This window comes from Eupeodes corollae, chromosome 3 (assembly GCF_945859685.1).
Source record: "Eupeodes corollae chromosome 3, idEupCoro1.1, whole genome shotgun sequence".
Lineage (NCBI taxonomy): Eukaryota > Metazoa > Arthropoda > Insecta > Diptera > Syrphidae > Eupeodes > Eupeodes corollae.
The window spans coordinates 136,995,724-137,007,534 of NC_079149.1; positions in this window are offsets into that span (position 1 = coordinate 136,995,724).

Genomic DNA, 11,811 nt, shown 5'->3' on the forward strand with positions numbered 1-11,811 from the left:
TTTGATAATCAAAGTGAACTAGCTAAAAACGATATCAAATATCTTCTTCGCTTTATAAAAAGCTCAAAATGGTTCGACTAGTAACAAGTAATTCTCTAGATTCATGTGGTATCACAATGGGCCTTTCTCTTGGCCTAAGTGTTTGGATTTTTAATCCGCAGCCACGTTAACCTAACTTAACCTAGTGTGGGACTCTTAACCACTAAAACCGCCTCTTCATCTGGACACATCTTGAAGGATCGACTAAAGATTTTTCTTTCTTAACTTTGTTCAATTACTTTGGGGGAAGCTTAAACTTTTAATACTTTTTGATGTTTTCTTTTTTAGAGCATAAGCTCATGAGACTTGGTTCTTCTTGATCTCCGAACATGGTTTCTTATATTCAAGACGGACTCCATTTCAGAATTAGTATGACTTAGCAGTCTCTGGTTGTGCGATACAGCGTATTTTTTAACAACTTCTGTAACCATTTCTATTTGTAAGTAACGATGTGGATCGGTATTTCTTATGTACCAAGGTGCATTAACTATTCCACGAAGGACTTTGTTTTGGAATTTTCGGATGATTTCGGTATTTGTTTTCTTTGTACAGCGCCATAATTGTATTTTATAGGTCCAAACAGGCTTTAGAACTTGATTATACAGCACTATTTTGTTTTGGATTGATAAATCAGAGTTGTTACCAAGCAACCAGTACATTTTTCTATATTTCAAGTTTAGGTCTTCTCTTTTCTTTTTGATGGGTTCTTTCCACTTAAGCTTTGCATCCAAAGTCATTCCAAGGTATTTGGCAGCTTGATTATTAATGATTATTGGAATATTGTTTATCTTTTTATTTGTAAAGTTTATATGTGAAGATTTTGTTGCATTGAGTTAGATAGAGATACGTCATTTTTCGGTCCAAGCTCTTACTGTGTCGACGGCAATTTGTAGTTTTACTGCTGCCTTAGAGACACATTTGTCGAGTACCAAAATTGCGGTATCATCTGCAAAAGTAGCCATTATGGTGTAATTACCAACTGGAATATCCCTTGTGTATAGTAAATACAGGGTAGGACCTAGGACACTTCTTTGTGGTACACCGGCTTCTATTTTCTTCAGTTCCGAGTATTCTTGATCGTACCTTACTCTAAACAATGGGTCGGAGATGTAATATTTTAAAGTTCTGCCTGGGAAGATCACTTTGCAGTTTGTACTCAAGTCCCTCATGCCAAACCTTGTCAAAAGCTTGAGCAACATCTAAGAAACTAGATGAACATACTTGTTTTCTTTCTAATGCTTTTTCTGTTACATCAGATATTCTATGAACTTTGTCTATCATGGAATTTTTATTTCTAAAGCCAAACTGATGGTTTGGGATTAACCTTCTTTCTTCTATGATTTTGCTAAGTCTCTTAAGAAGCAGTTTTCAAAAACTTGCTTTGGTATAACAATTACTTCAGCAATTTTCCAATGGTGCGGGACATACCGGTGCTTAAGGCATGCATTTATTATATGTTAGAGTTTTATGAAGGCTTTCAATAGCATTTCTTTCATAACCTGAGCAGTAATTAGATCGTAAGTTGGTGATTTTTTATTTGGTAGTTGATGTAAACACATAATTTTTATTTCTTTAAGTCTTACAATTGGTATTTCACTTTCATCTATCTTATCAACAAACTGTAAGTTATTTTCAGCCGCGTTTCATGAGTATGGCTTAAAAACATTCGCAAGATGTTCAGCGAAAAGGTTAGCTTTTTCTTAAATCTTGAGATTTAAAGGGAGAGTTTTGTAACTGCGGTCTTTTCAGGCGCTTGGCTGCTTTTCATAGCGAAAAATCGGTTGAAGCATCATTCGTTAAATTTCTTAGGAATGTACTGAGTGAATCATTTTTGAATTTGTAAATTTGTTTTTCTTTAAGATTGTTGCTTATACGGTTATGATGTTTTATCATCTTTAAATCTAGTATTTTGCCATTTTCTTCGAGCTCTTCTTTTCTCTATTATCAACTCTCTTATCTCTAAAGGATTTTTTATTTTATTTTGTCTTCTATTAGAAAATGTTGCAGTACTTTCTTCAGCGGATTGTTGCACATCAGCAATAAATTGTTTCACTTCATGGTAGATTGTATTCATGGGAGATCTTAAATTTATAAAACATTAAAGCCTTTCTCTAAAATCATTCCAGTTTGTTTTCTTATTTACAAGCTTTGGATTATTTTTTTCTAGTACTTCCGATTCACTTAGTGATAGAATCACTGGAGTATGATCTGATGACAGGTCATAATTACCTTCGACACTAATGTGATTCCTTTAGCTACGAAAAAGTCAATAATGTCTGGTATTTTGTTAGTATCGGAAGGAAGGGAAGGAAGTTAAGTTGTCGACCTGGAGGAATAGAATTCGCAATTGTATTTACGGCCTGCTTAGAAAAGTCTTTTGTATTTTGTTGATATAAGTCTTGAACCCCAATGGGTGTGTTTCGCATTGAAGTCTCCATCAACAAGAAAGTAATGCCCAAGAAGCTTAAATAGATCTGTATGTTACTTCATAATGTTTTAAGCTTTCTTTTATAAGAATCGCCGATCCACCTCTTGCCTTGTCAGCTGGATGTGGAGCGTGGTAACATGAATAGTTTTCTATTACATTATCTAGACTTTGGCAATTGGAGAAATGAGTTTCGGACACCAAGCAAATATCGATATGTTCTAGATCTAAAAAGATTTTAAATTCGGATGAATGTTCCATAAGACCGTTTGCATTCCATGTAACGATAAGTGTTCTGTTCATAATTGTTTTTTAAGAGCGACTTTTTCGCTTAGCAGTTTGATGTTCAAATCCTGTCAATTCTTTTAAGAATAAGTTGTAGCATTTTTTTTATGGAAGTATCTTCATTCTTCCGCACATTTTTAACAATCTCAGAATAGGCTTTCTTTTCATCGCTTTTACTTTGAAGAGCCTTTTTAGGTTCCTTCTGAGTATTGTTTTCAGCAGTGAAATCGGTATTTACTGTGTTTCTGGGGTTGTCTCTAACAGATGTATTTTTGCTTCTGAACTCTTGGAATTTTTTGGAAACCTCTATGCAGGTCACACATTTTGCTTTCTGATCTTTGCTCTAGGACAATTTTTAGTTGCATGTTTTCCTTCACACTTTACACAAGCAAACTCTCGGTTGCAGTATTTTTGGGTATGACCAAAAGCTTGGCAACGTTTGCACTGCGGAACAACTTTAGATTTTCGAAGTGGTTCAATTTTAACAGCTATGCCCAAGATTGATCTTACTTTATAAATCTCCTCGAGACTTTGTTTGCAGTCAAAAGTAAGTATAAATAAAGGCGGTAACCTCTTACTTGTCATCGATTCTCCAGAGGAGTTTTTAATTGTCTCATTCTTAAATAGATTGACTGCATCAAGGGTTTGGAAGTATTTTTGTACCAGATCTTCTAAGACCTCCAAAAATTGCAAATCCTGAGATCATAATTGCTGGTGGTGTTATTTTGTTGCTGCCTTTAGCGTGAGATATTGATTTAGCAACAGCTACCACTTTAGTTCCTGTAATCAACTCTTTGTTATTTTCGGTTTTAGAGCTTTTCTGATTTCTTGAACGAGTCTCGGGACTACGTTTACGTTTCTTTGTGGTATGCTTATTTTTCTTTTTCTCAGTTTCAAACAAGAGCTCTTCTTTATCAGTTTGATATTCAGGTTCAATATATTTTAGACTTAACTGAATCGTGGACTCTGGATCTTTCTTGTCAAGTAAGGAAACTTTCTCTTCGAGTTTTTTCACTTGCAGCTGAAGACTTTGAACTAGAACTTCAAGTTGTTTTCTTACCGCTATTTCAATTTGCCATTCTTCAAAGAAGTTCTTTGATTTTGATTGGTCTTTCTCTTTGACTTTGTTGGAACTCTGTTGATCTGTGATGTCGATCTTTTCATTGATCTTGGTTCCTTTTTCGCTGATCTTTTTAACATCTATAGTGTTGTTTGAAGTTGTCGAGATGTAACCCCTGAAGTAAATTTGTTTGGGGGAGTTCTTTGCATCTTTGAACTTCGTCTATCAATATTTGTAAGTAATAATTGGTCCTCCCCAGAAATCATAGGACCGACCTCGTAAGAGAGTGGCCTTACCAGTTTCACTGGAGTGCCCACCTGGGGTATTTAATCTAGTCGTTTTGTTCATTGCCATAATTTTGTTAACTTAGTGTTCGTACTATAAATAGGTCAGTTACTTCTATCCATAGTTCATATTCAGCCGCCCCACAGGGTACAGACGCTGACCAGTGTGCCACACAATATGTGTCAGACGCTCTTGGATTTAATCGTGAGCTGGTGCATTCAGAGCGGTATTTCTGTTCTTTTGCTCCTAGTTCCTGAAAAGATAACTCAGTTGACTCAGCTCATGATTCCAACGCTCGTCGTTAGTTGGGTATCCAGCGGGCACAGCGAGGAGGTGACGATGCGATTTTGCCACATGTTGAGTGTTAAAAATAGCTTTTCCAACTCTTATTTGGTAAAATTTGATGCTATCTTCTCTGTTTAGATACCGATTGTGTGGTATACGCGCGAAAGTAGGTTGTTTTTTTTTTAGAAAAGTTTCAGAGTTTTGCCAAGTTTCGATGAGCTCTTTCTTATGATCCTGAACCAAAGTTCTGCGTATCAGCTTATGCAATTTGGGATACTCTACAAGGAGTTGATAGTTTTTTGCAGTTCTTGCTGCTAAGCGTGCTGTCTCATTTCCTTTGATTCCGGAATGTCGAGTTATCCATGTAAGAACAATATTTTTTTTGGCGAATAAACATCTTATTATAAGCTCCCGAGAAGTGCATTTATTTGTCTCATGTTTAAGACCCATGAGGATACCTAGATTATCGGTTACAATAATATTTTTGGGCAACAGACATGCCTTTATAAATTGCTGTTAACTCTGCAATGTAGCTGTTCGCAGATTCTGGTAAAAGAGCTTGGTGAATAATAGATGTTTCAGAATTCGGTTGTACTGAATGACTGCGTACGAACCGTCTGTGTAGAAGATTCTATCAGCGTTGTAGGCAGAGATCATTTCTTGGTGAAGCATTCTAAATATACCATTCTAAATGTACTTAGCAAGATTAGTGGTAATGGGAAGTATGTGTCTTTTCCAAGGTGGTATATTACCTCATAATGTCTGCGTATTATTGAATGAAAAAGAGCTAAGATTGGGAACTATAGATGTCATTTTTATAAGGGCTGATTTGGAATATTTTTTGATCGGTTTTGTAGCGTTAATCACAACTTCAGCAACCTTGAAGAGGCGATGGACTGGATCTGTAAGTGTTTTGCTGATTAAGTTAATTGCCCTTTTTTTACCAAAGTGTTCAAAAGATTCATAGCCTGCTTCTAATCTTAGGACTTCTATTTTTATGGCTCGTAAAGCTCCAGAGGCTGTTCGAAAATAATCATTGATGGCTGAGTCAATATTGTTAATATTTCTTATCGAGGTCCACATAAAAATAGTTTTAGTTGGAGGGTACCAGGGACTAGAGTTTTTGCAATTTGCAAAATGTGGACCTTTTCGCTTTGAACAGATCATTTTTAAAGCATTGTTCTTTCGTTTAAGCTGGTTAATTAGATTCTTTGCATGTGTGTAACATTTTAGATTTCCAGGAAAAGTTACTCCTAGTGTTTTTATTTCTCTTTTAAGAGGAATAGTTGAGTCCCGTAAAACAAGTATGATGGGGGTGCATTTTCTTTTTCGGCATAGATGCAACGCTTCAATTTTTGATGGGGGAATAAATGCACCAACTTTCTTAACCCAATTAAACATTTTAAATCAGCTTTATCTAAAGTATCTCTTATAGGCTAAATGGAAATTTCTGGACATTCCCAAACAAAAGATACTTCAGTCAGTATAGAGAAACTAAATTTACCAGCAATATTTTGCTTTCAGCAATTTAACGATCCTAAGCAAAACATTTATTTTTTTTGTGAATGCATTGATGCTTTATAACGCCAGACATAAAAACCTATGAGTATTTCTGGAAGGAAATCAAGCGAAGGCTCAGAACTGCAACCCATCGGCAACAAAAAGCTATTTAAAGCGGTATCACCGAAATTTGGGAAAATAATAAACCCATGGAACGATGCTGATCGTGGCGATTAAATTCTGCGACAATGTAGGGTCTACAAATAATAACCTTCCAGTTTTAAAACACTTCAAAAATTACCATTTTGTACCATGTCTTTGACAAATATTTAAGTCTTTTAATTGTTATACAACAGAAACTACACTAAATATTGAAACGAAATACCCAAGCGCATTTTAATCATTCAAAATAGCAAACAAGTTCATTAAAAATGCATAAGAAAAAGCTTGAATTTGATTTTTGAAATGTTTAAATGTAAAAATAATAAATATTTACATTTATTTAATCTGGCGTTACAAGCTAAAAGAAAATATTAAAAATGCTAAAGATTTTGGAGGAGTTGCTATGGCAAATTTTCAACTTTCAGTATTTTCAGACATATGAAGTAAAATTCTCATAAAAATGTCTCATTTTTGCTGTCTTAGATATCTTAGGACTTCTAAAATATTTTCTATTGCACAAATAAAAACAGACAATAAATAAAAAAATTCATTACACATCTGGCTGATAATATTTTATAATCTTTTGCTCTGTCGAGCCTCTTAAAAAATGGCTAATAATTAATTAATTAATAAATAATGTGAAAATAAAATAAATGATATTTCAAGCCTTATGCAAACCAAACGTGATGCAGAGGCGATCGAGATTTCAAAATGGATGCTCCTATTCACTGAAATAAAATCTTAAGTTAAATTCAAAGAAATGTTCGACCTGGATAATTTGTTCCATGGCGTTTTAGTAAAGTTCAATTCAAGATTCAATAACTTTTATTAATTTCATTTTTTTCAAGAACTGTGTATTTAGGTTTCGAGAGAATAAAACAACTTAAGTTTTTGGTGTTTGTTTTCGATTTTAAAATCTTTTTTCGTTGCCTAAAACCTGTGTGAATGTATGAAGAATTTTTATGGCGGTGGAATATCGAAACTTAAATTAAATTAAATTGGCGCAACAGTCCGTTTAAGAACTAGGGCCTAGTGACTAACAACTCTCAACCATTCCTGTGTGCGAGCACTATTGTCAGGGATGGAAGGGATCTACAGTTTTAAGCCGAATCCGAACGGCAAAAACTTTAGGTGACATAGGCAGTTATAGAACCCAAGACCTTTTACATGACAGTCCATCGCACTAACCATCATGCCACGGATACTACAAAAAATATCAAAACTTAGAAATTAAAAATTTATAAATAACATTGGATGTCCCTAATATCTTTTATAAAAAGAGCGTTCTAATACTTAAGATATTAGCAAGGACGTTTACAATTTTTGGATTTGGAACTTTAAAGTCTGAGGTAAAATTTTGAAAACGGTCGTTTTCTGGTTTAAAGGCTGAAAAAAATACTTTTAAATTCTTGTTACAATTTATTCATCACACGATAAAAACATAAATAATAATCTTATACAAAAGGCAAGACTTTTGATGATTTTATTTATTTTTAAACAGAAGCAAATTGAGGAATAAAGCATCTTGAACATGAGCTACGAACTGCGAACTGCGAACTGCGGATGTTCGCATATTTTGACTTTTCTTTCACATGAGCTTTATTTCTATTCGCAGACAGCGACAAATTGTCAATTTATAATTACCATTTTTAACAAACAAAACAATAGTGGTATAATTTTGAGGTTAAGTTGAGCGCGAACAATTTATTCGTTGCAGTGTGGATGGTATGTGGAACGCGAATAGAATTTGTTCTATTGCAACCACACTGCAATTCGTTACTACCAAATTGTTTTTATAAAATTTTCTTGTTTTAGAGAACAAATTGCAAATTTAACTATCCTTATATTAGTGTCAATTGGTTTCTTGTAATTTAAATGTGGATTTCTTTGAAATTGACTTTTTGAAATGTGTAAAATCACGGTTGTTTGTCCATTCGTTGTTTTTTTCTCATGCACAAGGACCTTAAAGCACTATTCACATGAGCACGACCAACGACCAACGAATGAACGAATATTCGTCGATTTTGACATTTCTTTCACAAGACAGTTTTTAGTTCGTCGCGAATGAATGAACAAGAATGATTTTTTAGGTTAAGTACGCGTGATTATTTTATTCGTTGCGAGTGTGGATAATGTGGAACGCGAATAAAGTTTGACAGTTCGTATCAACTATAATAAATCCAATAGAAACTATATTGCTATCGTTTTGTTAAGAATTTGTGTGGAAATATGTCTTTAAACGTACATATATAAACTCACATTTTGTAATTCATTCGTCGTTCGTTGGTCGCGCTCATGTGAATACTACTTAAGGGGTCAGCTAAAGCTATCGTTGGTTTTCATCATTAACACCAATCATTGGAAATTGTTTTGGCAGGTCATTTATATAGCTATCATTAAAAATGTCTGTCATTGAAAAATATTTCCTGAACAGCTGACTGTCAAAAAAACTAACAAAATTCCATTTCTTTTTACTGTTGGTGTTCCAATTTTGTACTGTTCCGATCACATCATTAAAAATGTTACTGATGAAACTGACAGTCAAAACTTGGACTCAATCCGGAAAAATTTTTGAATTGATATTTGACGATGTTTCCGTTGTTTGTTGAGAAAAAAAAGTTTAATTACGCATTTTTTTTATCTCAAAATAAAATTAAAATTTAAATTATTTGGCGCAACAGTCCTTTTAAGAACTAGGGCCTAATGACTGACAACTCTCAACCATTCCTGTGTGCGAGTGCTGTTGTCAGGGATGAAAGGGACCTACAGTTTTAAGCCGAATCCGAACGGCGAATTTGAGAAAGCACTTTCCATGATAATAATTACTCTTGGAGATTTTGTCAATTAATCGCAAGAGGCAGTACCCGTGAAAAAAACTTTAGGTGGCATAGGCAGGGATCGAACCCAAGACCTCTCGCATGACAGTCAAACGCACTAACCATCATGCCACGGGTACTACTTTTCTCTGAAAATGTATTTTTCTATTTTCCGGACGGAAATTCATTTTCCTGAACAGCTGATAGTTTTATGTTCAAAAGTGAAATGAATCGTTCCACTGATTTATGTTCCAATTCCACACAATTCCAATGACAGATTTCTGTCTGTAAAAATGTTTCAGTGAATTTCAATCAGGAAATTATTTTCAATGACAGACATTTTTACTGATAGCTATAAACGGCCTGTCAAAAATATTCCAATATTTGTTTTCAATGATGAAAACCAATGATAGCTATAGCTAGCGCCTTAAGCCTAGTACATACTTCCTCGTGAAGTGAACGTTCGCCAATGGAGAAAGTGAATTTTTGACATTGCTCACTGGTACACACTTGTGAGTACACGTTGTGAACATGAACAAACCAAATGTCAAAGCTTCACCAACAGTTCCCGTACATTTTGCACGTGAATTGACTGTGAACGAAAACTCTCCACTTTGTTCTCCACTCAGCTTCACGAGCAAGTTCACGTGTGAACCAAAAACTGAAATTTGTATGGGTTCACGAGATGGTTCACAAGTATGTTCTAGGCTTTACTGACAGAAATCTGTCATGGGAATTGTATGAAACTGGAACAGAAATAAGTGGATCGATTCGTTTCATATTTGAATATACAACTATAAGCTGTTCAGAGAAATGAATTTCCGTCCGGAAAATTAAAAAATACATTTTTAGGGAAAAATAAATTAAAAATTAAAGTTTTTTTTTCTCAAAAAATTCTTTGTGTGATTTCTGGTCGATCAGTATTAATTGTCTCTTCTCTTAAAGGGAAGTACAGTCAAATATCCATTTAAAAAATTTCCCAGACCGATTTCAATGATAGCTATAAATGGCCCCTAACATTTCTTGTTAACATTTTTGTTTACCTTTTACCAATAAACTAAATGCTCCCAAAGAAAACTTCATTGTCAAATTTCAGTATTGTTTGCAAATTATAAAAATTAGATGTTGGATCTTAAAATAATATGTAAATTCACCGTATTTAGTTTTTGGCACTTTATTAAAATATACACACAAAAATACAAATTGAATGTTTACTTACAAAATTGGTCATAATTAAGATCGTTAACACACCCAAATAAGACTTAAAAAGGAATAATTTCTCTTCGCATGTGTTTTATGTTTGTAGCAAATTAATAATATGTTTTTTATTTTTACTTTTAGGTAAAAAAGTCAAATAATGTACAAAGAATACCATAATTTGTATGCCTTGACTCAAGTATGGAAATTCTTATTAATTTCCGGAATTTATCGTTAACGCTGGATTTCTTGAATTGACAATTTTAAGTTTTTTGATCGATCCATAGAATCCTTACGTTCGAAATTCGATAACTTCCCATTGGTTCGCTGAACTGTCATTTAAAGAACTTCAAAAAATATCCCACAAAAATTGAAGTTAAAGCTGTTTCTTTCCAGGTATTCAAATGGTTATGTCAATTTAAAAATATGTATAAAAGGACTTTAATTTATGTTAAAAACACTGTCAATTGGATGTTTAAAGAAATTTAACTTAGTTACTTACTCTTATACTATATTTGTTTTTAATATAATTTAAGTTATTAAGTATTAGATTTTTCAAAAACCTAAATTCAATGTCAACAACAATATTTTGTTTCAATGAAATAAGTCTTAAGTCTATTTGTTTCATTGTTCTCGACATATTTGAATCTCGAAAATCAAGGTTTACCTATAGTATTTTATTGTATTTTTTAAATTTTTATTTCTTCTGAAAAAGCTCTCATTTTGACATTTTTAAAAAACATAGTATAGGTCGAAAACGTTATTTTCGGAGCATACAATTATTCCGAAAATAACATAATTTCTTATTTGAAAAATATTTAGATATTTCGATAAGTTTTTTTTAATTATTATAAAACTGTCAGTTGTTGTTACTTTTTATATTATCCTGGAACCCATCACAACATTTTAATATATTAAATAAATTGAAACAAGAAATAAAACTTTAAGCGTTTAAAATTATTTTAAAACTCTCTTCAGTTTTAAAAGTTGTAATTTTTTTTATTTGGTGTTAGACCAATTAATAAGTGACAGTTTCTCTAATTTTTCTTAACTTCACAGGCGAATAAAATGAGCATATAAGCCGGCTACTGGTAATAGCAGAAGAAATCATACCAATTCTTGTGTTTCAGGCCCCTACAACTCTTGCCTAGTGACGCTGATTCCGCCTCGACTGTCCTGCGCCATGTGCTTCTCGGTCGTCCAACTCTTCTTCCTTCTTTTGTGAGCGGATTCCACTGCATAGCTTGGCCTGCAATGCAGTCGTTACCTTTTCGAAACGTATGTCCAATCCATTGCAACTTATGTATTATAGATTCTATAGGTTCCTGATCTGTCCGTCTATGAAGAACCTCATTTGAAATACGGTTTGGCCAGAAAATCCTAATTATGTTACGAAGATATCTATTCACGAAGGTTTGCAGCTTTCTTGTTATGGCTGAAGTAACCTTCCAAGTGCTGCACCCATAAGATGGAGTCTTGTTCGGTTCCGCCTTCCATTGAAACGATGCTTTCAAGGTATTGAAAGCTCTCCACTTTTTCCACCGGTTGCGAGAAAATATTTATTTGAGAGGATGTTCGGGTTCCGAGGCTAATCATTTTTTTTTTTTGCCGGAGTTAATTTTCAGCCTCTCAAACTCTGTTTCTTTCTCCACACTTGTTGTCATTTGATGAAGATCCATGATCCTATGCGAGATCAAACCTTTTTTCTTGGAAAAAACATCATTTAAAAGAAAGGATGGAGGGCCCTCCAGTTTTTA